At 42.0% G+C, this 12827-nt stretch overlaps 1 protein-coding gene and 1 non-coding gene across 3 annotated transcripts in view; one reads left to right on the top strand and one right to left on the bottom strand.

The window, feature by feature from the left end:
• Tesk2 (testis associated actin remodelling kinase 2) overlaps positions 1 to 12827 on the bottom strand; it is a 98822-nt gene that overhangs the window by 31541 nt on the left and 54454 nt on the right. The gene's annotated exons all lie outside the window — the stretch shown is intronic.
• Positions 12338 to 12446, top strand: LOC129685162 (U6 spliceosomal RNA). The gene has a single exon (XR_008721444.1). It is a non-coding gene; the product is annotated as a U6 spliceosomal RNA (small nuclear RNA).

Raw genomic sequence — 12827 nt, 5'->3', positions numbered from 1 at the left:
TATCTATCTATCTATCTATCTATCTATCTATCTATCTATCTATCTATTTATTTATGGTTTTTGAGGCAGAGTTTCATCTATCTATCTATCTATTTATTTATTTATGGTTTTTGAGGCAGAGTTTCTCTGCGTAGCTTTGTCTACAAGGCCTGAACTTGCTTTGTAGACCAGGCTGGCCTTGAACTCACAGAGATCCACCTGCCTCTACCTCTTCAAGCACTGGGATTACAGATATGCAACACCTCACCCAGCTTAAAAGTTCTGTTTTGGGAGGAAATGAAGGATGGGGCTACAGCTGGGATACAAAGTAAATAACCTGTGATTAATATTAAAAAAATAAAAATTATTATAAAAAAAGTTCTGTTTTTAAATTTACTTACTTATTCATTTAATTTGTCATCATCATTACTGTGTGTATGCTTGATTCACACCCAAAAGAGGAATATTATTAATATTGCCTAATTCCTTTAAGCCATTGTGAAGAGGAAATGATCATAATATGCACTAGAAAGTATATTACTCTTCAATATCACTGATTCCCCCACTTGGAATACACACAAGCGTTTAAGAGAATGGAATGTGGACTGGTGTGATAGCTCAGCAGGTAAAAGTGCTTGCCACTAGGCTTAACAACTTAAAAAAAAGAGCTCTATATCCAAGACCAATATGGTAGAAAAAACAGACTCCTGCAGGTTGTCCTCTGACCTCACATCGGTACCATGACACTCACACCCACTTCCTCCCACACACACAAATTAAATAAATAAAAATTTTAAAACATTACAATGGGGGCTGGAGAGATGGCTCAGTAGTTAAGAGCAGTGGCTGCTCTTCCAGAGGACCCAGGATTCAATTTCCAGCAGCCACATGACAACTCACAACTGTCTATAATTCCAGTTCCAGGGGATCCCACACTCTCACAGAGACATATATACAGGCAAAACACCAATGTAACATAAAATAAAGATAAAGAAACACTGAATTAAAAAAAAAATTAAAAAGAGGGAAAAAAAAAAAGGCAGTGCAGATCTTGATGTTGAGATGACTCAACAGGCCAAAGCACTCGCTTTGAACGCCTGACAACCTGAGTTCTATCCTTGGAACCCACACAAAGGTAGAGAGAGCAATTCTACACAGCTGTCCTCTGGCTTTCACATGCAATACTAATAATAAACACCTTCCCCCACCCCCCACCCCGCTTTGGTTTTGCAAGACAGGGTTTCTCTGTGTAGCCCTGGCTGTCCTAGAATTCACTGTGTAGACCAGACTGAAGCTGGGTTCACCTGTCTCTGCCTCCTGAGTGCTGGGATCAAAGGCGTGCACCACCACTGCCTGGCTAATATCTTTTTAAAAGACTACAGATCCTATTTCATTTGTTTTCATGTACAGTATGGAATAATGTGTTCTTTATAAGCATTTACTGAGTGAAAAGTAATAGTCACCAAATTAGTAAACTTGTTTTATAAGACTGAACATTATACCAGCACTATATATTGAGACCTTGTCTCAAAAAGGCAAAGAGAAAAGGAAGGAACATTTTAAGGCAGGTACTAGGCTTGGAAGGCAAAAATGTATTTGATTTATGTAGTCAATACTTATAAAGAAATCAGGCGATAAAGTTTTACCATTCATAGAGGACCAGGCACAGACATGACAATTTTCTATCTGCTTCCACACCCCCTTTGGCATCACTACTGCACAGTTATGACACAGCGCTCTACTTCTCCACCTGACCTTTCCTGCCTCATTCCTGACACAGACGACTACCACTGAAACATTCGCAGATTTCACAGGGCTGGGGATGAGGGTAGCGCACTTGCCTAGCACACACATACACTGTATACACTATGTGTGGAGTATGCTGGTAAGCCCAGCCTTCCAGGGGTAGAGGTAGGGTGACCTGAATTCAAGCTCATCCTTGTGCACACGGCAACTCTGAGGCCAGCTTGTGTTAGGAGACCCTATCTCACACAAACATTAAAATCTGAGGAGCAAACTAGGTCTGGTGGTGTGTACCTGCAGTTTGGTGAGGCAGGAAGACTGTAAGTCTGAGGTCAGGCTGGGTTACACAGTGAAACCCAGTCTGAAAAAGGAGGCACTTAAAGAAAATTACACTCTTCCTGATTCATTCTTCCCTTCTCTCCCTCCCTTTCTCTTAGTTTTAGGTGGTGTTGTTGTTCTGAGAAAAGGTCTTATGTAGCTCAGGGTGGGCTTGAATTTACTCTGTAGCTGAGGATGACCTTGAACTCATGCTTCCTCCTGTGCCACTACTAGTTTCTGAATGGGTCTCCACTCCCACCTCAATCTTGCCAGCTAGCATTTACTTACTTAACTCAGGATTCTTTTTTTTTTTTTTTTTTTTGGGGGGGGGGTTTCAGGATAGGGTTTCTCTGTGTAGCCCTGGCTCTGTAAGTGTCATACAACTCTGAGTCCTGAGTGCTAGGATTAAAGGTGTACTCCACTACCACCTGGCTTCTTTTCTTTCTTTTTTCTCTTTCTCTTTCCTTTCCTCTCCAACCCTCCTCTCTCCCTTCTTCCTCTCCCCTCCCCTCTTCTTTCCCTTCCTCTCCTTTCTCCTCTCTTTTCTTTGAGAAAGAATCTCATTATGCAGGCCTAGCTGTCCTGGCGCTCACTATGTAAACCGGCCAGCCTCAATTCATAGAAATCTACCTGCCTCTGCCTCCTAAGTGCTGGTATATTCAAAATGTGCACCCCATTCCTGGCCTTGGGAATGTGTTCTTAGGCAACTGCTTACAAGTTAGTGATGTACACAGACAGAGATCAGAGGTCAACATCAGATTTCCCACTATCACTCTCCACCTTTTTTCTTTTAAATTGATTTGTTGTTGTTGTTGATTTTTGTTTGTTTGTTTGTTTGTTTTTCGAGGCAGGGTTTTCTGTGTAGCTTTGGCTGTCCTGGACTCATGACTCATTCTGTTGACCAGGCTGGCCTCAAACTCACAGAGATCCAACAGCCTCTGCCTCCTGGAGTGCTGGCATTATAGGAGTGTGCCACTGCACCCAGCTCACCTTATTTAAAAGACTTTTGATTGGGGCTGGAGAGGTGGCTCAGCAGTTAACCAGTGGCTGTTCTTCCAGAGGACCTGGGTTCAGTTCCCAGAACCACTATCATTTATACGTCCAGGTATGAGGAATCCAACACCCTTTTCTGACTTCTGTGAACACTGCCAACATGCTGCACATTTACATATAAGGCAAAACACTAAAAAAACATAAACTAAAACAAAAATTAAAGGCTGAGCCAGGGTGGCGGTACACACCTTTAATCCCAGCAGTCATGCAAAGTACTGGCTGCTCTTCAAAGGCCCTGGGGTTAAGTTCCAACACCCACATGGCTGTGCACAACCATTTGTAACTCCAGTCATAGGGGATCCAATGTCCTTTTCTGGCTTCCTTAGGCACTTCATATGTGCTGACGCACATCCCCACACCCCACACATGCATATAGGCAAAACACCCATACACAAAAGTAAAATTAGGAATTAAAGGGCTGGAGAGTCAGCTTAGTAATTAAGAGCACTTGTGACTCTTGCAAGAGGGCATGGGTTTGGTTTCCAGCACCCACATGGTAGCTCACAACCCTCTGTAACTTCCAGTTTCAGGAGTTCTAACACCTTTTTGTGACCTCTCTGGGAACCAGGCATACACCTGATACACAGACATATGCATATGCTAGCAAAATGTGTACACAGATAAAATAAAATTAAAAATAAATAACTTAGAAGATATAGGGATGAACAAAACCCAGCTCTTTCCTTACTGAGCTTCTGGTTACTGAAGGCTTTATAACTCGATTACAATCCAGATTCCTCGACATGTTACTCAGTACTGAAAGAGCTGGACATGGTGACACATGCCTACAACCTCAGTCCTTGGGAGGTGGACTCAGAAGACAGCAGCAGTTCAAGGTTATTCTCAGCTCCACTGAAAGTTCAAGGCCAGCCAAGGCAACATGAGATTCTGTCTCCAAAGATCAGAAAACAAAAACTCACAAAAACAAAAAAGCACAAAAGGTCTGAATGTTTTGGCTCAGCCTCTCTTATCTCCAATCATATCTACCCCATATTCACCCGCACTCTCTTCATTGTAGCTATATACAACTTGCCACTCCTACTCATGTTCTGAGCTCTCATACTTACACTGTTGCTTCAATAAGTATTTTGGAAACCCACTTTTCAAAAATTCTATCAATCCTTAAAAACTCAGTTAAGAACATCTCCAAACAAGCCAAATGTGTGGCACATTCGTTTAGTCCCAGCACTCAGGAAGCTGAGGCAGGTAAACTTCTTGGGTCTGAGGCTAGCCTGATCTACACAGCAAGTTTCAAGACATCCAGGGCTACATAGAGACTCTGTCTCAACAAACAAACAAACAAACAAACAAATGCGCACGCGCGCGCGCGCACACACACACACACACACACACACACACACACACACACACTCTCCAAACAGGCAGGAGGATTGTAAATTCAAAGCCTACCCAAAAAGAGTTATTTCAAGGCTATCCTAGACAATTTACTGAGATTAAGTCTCAAAATAAAAAGTAGGAGAGAAGGAGAGAAATGTTGGGGCTGGAGAAATGGCTCAGCACTTAAGAGCACAAGCTGCTCTTCCAGAGGACCTGGGGTTCATCTCCCAGCATCTACATGACCATCTGCATCTTCTGGCCCCTGTGGACAATGTACAAATGTGGTACACAGGCATGCATGTTAAGTAAAAAAAATAAATCTTGAAGGAGGCTGGGGATGTAGGTCGCTTGCTCATTATGTACAAGGTCCTAGATTCAATCCCAATGCCCCCGCCCCAAGTCTAAAATGCCCTTTCCAAGCTGGTTATCATAACATCTATTCAGAGATGTAATTTCAACTATTTCTCTGATCTTCTCATCAAAATGACCCTTTCTTTTCCCACACAAGACTGTTTTGGAGCCTCTACTGGAGAACTTAACAGGCTCCAAAATCTTCTATCTCGTGTTTTATTTTTATCTAGCTCCTTTTCTATGTCACAGGTTTTGCAGGCCAGAGGTCCTGTATGTTGGAAGAGAATGTGTACTTCATCAAATTGCTTCACTTTTCCTTCTGCTGTAGACACTTCCCAGCTTTTATCACAGTTGTCATCACCATGGTATGGGGGCAGAGTGTACCGTACACAGGCCTATCCCAGAGCACCTTAACATGATCCTCTAAGCTTTCTCCACCCATCAGCAGATGCATGATCCAGTGGAGGAACTGAAGTTTTGTCCTAGCAGAAAAAGAGTACCTCTTCTACCTCTACCCCACCTCACCACACCAGAACAGAAATAAGAAACTCATGTCTAAGGCTAGAAGATCTTGTTTACTATAGTAATTAATCCCACCTAAACTGGTAGCTTAGTCATTGTTAGTGTTCAGTAAATAATTACTAAGTTTATTAAAATTTAATTTTTTTCTCTCTCTCTCTCTCTCTTTTTTTTTTTTTTTGGTTTTGTTTTTCCAAACAGGGGTTTCTCTATATAGCCATGGCTGTCCTGGAACTCACTCTGTGGACCAGACTGGCCTCTAATTCAGATATCCACAGGCCTCTGCCTCCCAAGTGCTGGAATTAAAGGAATGTGGCACCACTGGTAGGCTAAAATTTAAAAATCTTATTCCAAACAAGACCTTTCCTAGGCCTTATAAGTTTCCAACAGAGAAAGTGACCAAGATCATCTGTTGAGATATAGAAAGAAAATTTGAACTTTTATGTAAAAAGATTTAGCTTTACAAGTATTTTTAAATCGTTTTTTGTGCATGTGAGCGCCTGTGTGTTATATGTGCACACCATATGCACACTGGGAGCCTGTGGAGGTCAAAAGAGGGTGTCGCATCCCTGGAGCTGGAGTTAGAGACAACTCTGAGTTTCTATGTGTGCACTGGAAACCAAAGCCGCTACAGGAGCAGCAAGCACTCTTCACCACTGAGTCACCTCTTCAGCCCAAGCTTCACTAATATTTAATTAGGAGTTAATAGTAGCACAGGGGAACATGTTCGAAAATGTTTTCCTAATGAGATTCTGTGGTAGATGACTGACAGCCCCCAAGAGATACCAACCTCTAATCCCCAGAAACTATAAATGCTGTAAGGCAAAGGGAATGGATGAAAGTTACATACAGAATTAAAACTGCATGCTAGGCATGTGGTGCTTGCCATACTCTCGAAATTCAAACGGCAAAAGCAGCAGAATTATGATATTAAAGGCTAGCCTGGGCTAAACATCAAGAAACTTCTTTCTCCAAGAGAAGAAAAAGCTGAAACAGTGGTGGTTAACATTACTAGTCAATTTACTTTAAAATAAAAATGTGCTGGGAATGTGGTCTCAACAGTAGAGTTAGCTCTAGGTTCAATCACCTGTAGAAGAAAAAAGGCAGAGGAAAGAGGAAGGGTTATCATAAATTAATGAGGTGGTCTTTCTAAGTAAACATACAGTCTCAGAGGAGGAAAATCAAACACAAGAGTCTGAATGATACAAGAATCTGAATGATACAAGGGGGTGAATATGATCAAAATATATTCATGTATGAAATTACTAAGAAATAAATAAGGTATTTAAAACAAATCAAAAAAGAATGAACATAACATGAAAAGGACCCAACCTGCCACACTATTTTTTAATTTTAAATAAGTTTGTATTTCCAGTGCTTGGGAGGCAGAGGCAGGTGGATCTCTGAGTTCAAAGTCAGCCTGGTCTACAAAGTGAGTCAAGGACATGCAGGGCTTGTTACACAAAGAAATTCTGTCTCAAAAAACAAACAGAAAAAATTAAATTTATGCTATGTATATAGTGTTTTGCCTGCATCTGTATCTGTGCACCACATGCATGCCTGTTACCCACAGAAACCAGAAGACACCATCGGATACCCTGGAAACTGAAGTTATAGTTTGCAAGCCTTCATGATGGTACTAGGCTTTGGATTTGGTCTTCTGGAAGAGCAGCAAATGTTCTTAACTGCTAAGCCATCTCTCCAGTCCTTATTTTTAATTCCAGCAGAACAGGCAGAACTCTTGGGTTCAAAACCAGCTTGGCCTACAAAGAGTTCCAGGGCATCCAGGGCTATGGAGAGAAAGCCTCTCTCAAATTTAAAAAGGAGGAGATAGAAGAGGATGATGACACAGATCTCAAGTGTCCAAAGAAACTATGACTCCAGATCTATAAAATGCTGTAATATCCTTGGGTAAAGCTTTACTACACAGTTCAAATGTGCTCTGCATATACAGTATCATGGAAAACTGGCTGTGCAAGATCTTAGATATGAGTATTCATAAGGAAAACTCAGCCAAACCTCATACAGCTGATACTCAGCAGAGCTGGCTCGGGCTAGCTTATTTCCTATTTTAGCTTATTTCCTTATTCATCACCGTGAGGACAGCACAGACTGACCTCAAACTCCCGATCTTCTTCCCCTCACATCTCAAACACTGGGATTACAAATGTCTGCCATCACCCTCCACCCTCTTTGTCCAGGATGTGCCAGTATGTGCATGCGCATGTGTGTATACTTGTGTCTGTGTGAGCTGTCATCCACAAATGCTATCCATTCTTTTGAGGCAGAGTCTCTCACTGGAAGACAATGCTTCAAAAATAAATAAATGAATGAATGAATAAATATAATACCACAAATACACAGGTGCCAAGATAGAAAATTATATAGAAAAAGAAAACTTCAATCTAGCCTGCATGTATCATGTAAAGTTTTTGTGGTGCTAGTTGTACCCCCAGAACTATTTTTTTTCTCATCACCAGAGCCAGACAGAGGAAAGGGCTATAAAAATAAACATGACAAACCCTCCCGTCAAGGAACTCTGACAAAAACAATGCAGATGTAGGATAGAACATTTGTTGAGCACTTAAGTCAAACACAAAGAATGGAGTCCATGCTTGTTAGCCTAGTATTCAGGAGGTGGGATCAGGAGGGTTTCAGCTTCAAGCCCAGCATAGACCCTGTCTCAAAGAAGAAAAACAGTGTCACAAACTAAATGTTTTTTTTCCATTTTATAGGCGAAGAAACTGAAGACAGATTAGGTGGCTTATACAAAGGCACACAACTAGCAAACAGTGGAACTGCTTGCTGGGCACATTTTTGGGGATTTAGTTTTTGTTTTACTGCTTGTTACATATACATTGGGTACCATTCAGGGGAATAAAAAAACTGAATTGCCGAACAAGCAATTCATTTTTTGATTGCAGGGAAGGATAAGAGTAGATCTTACTGTACCCTGGCTAGTCTCAAAGTGCAGATCCATCTGGCTCAACCTCCTGAGTACATACATTACAGGCATGAGCAACCATACCTGACCGTAAGCCAGCTCTTACTTCCCTTTATGAACTTCAGTTATATACTGCTACTGCTAATTGTCATTTATTTTTTTTAGATCTTATTTTATTTTGTATAATACTCTGCCTACATATATGTACGTGCACCATGTGTGTGTGGTGCCTACAGAGCTCAAAAGGCACCAGATGCCGACACTACAGTTATGGATGGCTGTGAGCTACCATGTGGGTGCTGGGAACAGAATGTGGGTCCTCTGCAAGAACAGCCAGTGCTCTTGACTGCTGAGCCATCTCTCCAGCCCCAGCTATTGCTGATCTTATCAACCAACTTCAAAGGGTAAAAAAAGCTGAGGATACCAGCACTCAAACTACTTCTGATATTAGAAAACAAACTTAGGTATCAATATTTAGAGTGGGAAGTTTGAGACTCAGCGTTTATACTACAATTGATTATAATGATTATTAGACCAGACATTATAATGTAATTACATTTCATTTCTATAATTTTTGCCTTTTAAGCTTTTTGCTTATTTTATATCTACACTAGTTCTTCTCAACGTCACCAAAATATCATGACATTCCTTGAGTATGGTTTTCCACGTTGTCAAAAACATCAAGAAATGTGTATGTTCTTCCTCACACTCCCCCCACAGCCCAGTATTTCTCTTGAAACTCATAATCCCTACCCTCCGTTAGACTACTTAGTCTCTACGCTGTAGAGAAGTCATCCTGGAACTTCTTGCTACCTTACAACCTTCCCCATTGTGTTCTTTGGTGGTTGGTTTGTGACAGCATCTCACTCTGTATTCCAGGCTGTCATGGAACTCACTATACGTAGCCCAGACTGGCCTCAAACTCACTATGTAGCTAAGGATGGCTCTGAATTATTAATCTTCCCACCTCCATTTCCCAAGGGCAGTGTTTACAGGACTGTACCTTGATGCCTGGCTTGTCTTCTGAGACAGGCTCCTACTGTGTGGCCCAAGCAGCCTTGAATTTACACCAATCCTCCCTCCCTGCCTCCAGAGTGCTGTGACCATGTCCCAGCCAGGCTGAAGCAAGGAGATTTTGGGCAAACTAGCTAAATATTGAGACCTTGCCTCGCCCCCCAAAAAACAAGAAGACTAGCAAAATTGCCAAGCTGGTGAGATGCACTTACCACCAAGCCTGACAGCCTAAATTTGATCCCCAGGATCCCTACAGTGGAAGAAGAGAACCCATTCCCAAAAGTTGTCAGTTGTTTGTCTCTGTCAGGTTCTGTTTCTTTCTCTCATGACCTCACACACACATGCATGCATGCACACACACTGTACTAGATGGTTTTTGTCAATATGACACAAAGTTCAACATACCTGGAAAGAAGGAATTGCAATTGAGAAAGTGCCTCCAGAAGACTGGAGGGGCTGGAGAGATGGCTTAGCAGTTAGGAGCACTGGCTGCTCTTCCAAAAGACCTGGGGTTCAATTCCTAGTACCCACATGACAGCTCACAACTGTGTGTAACTCCAGTTCCAGGGAAACCAACACGCTCACGCACACATCACACAGGCAAAACACCAATGCACATTAAAAAAACTGACCTGTAGGCAAGAGTGTGATTAATGGTTAATGTAAGGACCCAGCCACTTGTGGATGATACCACCCTGGGCAGATAGATGGTCCTGGGTGTTGTAGGGAAGAAGGCTGAGCAAGCCATGAGGAATAAGCCAGTAAGCAGCTCTGCTGACTTCCCTCAATGATAGACGGTGACATCAAAGTTGTAAAATGAAATAAACCCTTTCCTTCCCACATTGCTTTTGGTCATGGTGTTTTAGCACAGCGACAGAGAGTCTAACACACACACTCAACAAAAAACAAAAACTATAATAAAAAAAAAAAAAAACTTTTTTAAAGGGCCAGACACAGTGGTGCATAGCTAAAATCTCAGCACTTGGTAGGCTGAGGCAGGAGGACTGTTATGAGTTCCAAGTCATCCTGAGCCACCAGGCCCACCTGCAGATGATGCTTGAGACCTCATCTCTGAAGACTCTCACCTGGATACTGGGATTGCAATGATAAAATCTGAAGAGATCTCCTTTAATCCATCCCTTCTAAACATTGCCCCTTTATCCCAGAATACATGCACAGACGTGTCCACCTGTGCACGCACATATACATACTCTCATATAGTAAAACTTCAAGCCTCATCATTTTTAAGAGTCAGCATTTAATTTTGCATGACTTAATACCACTGATGCATTCCCAGTCCTTTTGAAGATGAAACCAAAGTCCAGAGATTGAGGAATATGCCCTAGAGAACAGTTAGGAAACATTTGAGCTGTGTTAAATATATTAGAAAGAAAGAATAAAGAATGGAAGATAATCCAGCCTGGTCTACAGAGAGAGTTCCAGGACAGCCAGAGCTACACAGAGAAACCCTGTCTCAAACAAACAAACAAAAAATGTAAGATAATCAGGAAAAACAGATCAGATTTCTTTAAGGAATTCTGATTTATGTCTAAAATCAATGGAGAGTCATCAAAAACTCTCTAAGAAACAAACTACAATGGCTGGGGATATAGCAAGAGGCTCCACATTCCACTTTCAGCACAAGAAAAGGAAGACGGGGAAGACTGTTCAGTTAGGAGCATCAGGAAGAGTGACACGGGACAAAGAGGGAAAGTAATGTTCACTCCAGGTAAAAGTGAAGCGGGTTGCAGGACAACAAAAGAACAGATGCACATGTCTTCAGGATTCATGATCAAGCCAAGGAACAAAGGGATACTGAAGATGCCTGAAATTTTTCATGTTGGCTAACTGGAAAGACGGCTATTTTAAAAAAAATCCTCAAGGCAGCAGCTGATACTAATCTCTTTCCTAGTCTTCCCCAATCCTGCCCTCTTCCTTCTCCTCTGAGCTACTGATAGAACCTATAGCCCATTCACACTGGGCAAGCATTCTACCAGCAAGCTATACACTTCAGTTTGATCTGTTCCTCCCCGCCCTCTTTTGGTTCTTTGAGACAGGGTTTGTCTGTATAGCCTTGGCTATCCTGGAACTCTGTAGACCAGGCTGGCCTTGAACTCAAGAGATCTGCTTGCCTCTTGCCTCCCGAGCGCTGAGACTAAACATGTGCCCAGCCTCCGTCTTTTCTTACATTCGTAGTTTGCTTCCTAAAGGGACTGGGAGACAGCGGGTACCTACTTCCTTATATTCAACATGCTAGATCACAGTTCCACAGCTGACCTAGTTAAATACTTGGAAGTGGAAATCACATTTTCCATTAAAACAAAATTTTATTTTACAGCAAAGCCTGCTTTTTTCAGGGGGGAGATGGGGAACTAAGACAAGGGTTTCTCTGTATAACAGAGCCCCTAGATGTCCTAGACTCACTTTGTAGACCAGGGTGGCCTCAAACTCACAGAGATCCTCTTGTCTCTGTCTTTGAGTGCTAAAATTGAAGTCGTGCACTCCTAATCCTCCTGTTTCCACCTTGAATATAGGCATGCACCACCATGTCCAGCTTGAGCTGAAGAAACTTTGAACAAACACTAGTAGCCAGGGACTGGGGACATAATATTTCAATGAGGCTCTAAATTAACAGTACTGAAAACAGAACAACAAAAAATTAGTAGTAGATCAGGCTGAGTACGGTGAGTCATGTCTGCAATGGAAGAACTCAACAGAAGGCTGAGGCAGGAGGACTGCAAAACTAAGGCTAGCCTGGCTACAAAGCAAGATTTTGTCTTAAAAAACAGATGGCTTAGTAGTATAGCTGGGTGGGGGCACACATCTTTTACCCCAGCACTTGGGAGGCAGAGGCAGGTGGACCTCTGAGTTCCAGGGCAGCCTGCTCTGTGGAGTGAGTCCTAGGACAGCCAGAGCCAAAGATGGCTTCGTAGGTAAGGGCACTTGCAACAAAGACTGGTGACCTGAGATCGAGCACTGCAGCCTCACCGTAAGAGGAGAGCCAACTCCTGCAAGCTCTCCTGTACCCTCCACACATGCCAGCCATACACATATACATCCACACATAAATAAACAAATGTGCTGGTTTCGGCAGCACAGATGCTAAAATTGGAATTATATAGAGAAGATTAGCATGGCCCCTGCACAAGGATGACATGCAAATTCCCACGAAGCGTTCCATATTAGATAGATAGATAGATAGATAGATAGATAGATAGATAGATAGATAGATAAATGTGGAGCATTTTTTTAAAAAGAAGGGCAGCCATGTAGTGGTGGCACACGCCTGTAATCCCAGCACTTGGGAGGCAGGCAGATCTCTGTGAGCTGGAGAGCAGCCTAATCTACAGAACAAGCTCCAGGACAGCTAGGAATCTGTCTTCAAACAAACAAACAAACAAACAAACAAAAAAGTAAGTGGTAAAGTGTGAATGGGATTCTAATGTAAATAAAGAAATATTAAATTTTTGATAGCATGAAGAATAAATATATGTGTGTGCGCGCGTGTGTGTGTGTGTGTGTATATATATATATATATATATATATATATATATATATATATATATAT

Source organism: Psammomys obesus, unplaced genomic scaffold, assembly GCF_907164565.1.
Source record: "Psammomys obesus unplaced genomic scaffold, mPsaObe1.curated_primary_1811, whole genome shotgun sequence".
Classification (NCBI taxonomy): domain Eukaryota; kingdom Metazoa; phylum Chordata; class Mammalia; order Rodentia; family Muridae; genus Psammomys; species Psammomys obesus.
Note: the sequence above shows the minus strand (reverse complement) of the source record. Positions and strands in the feature narration are given on the sequence as shown.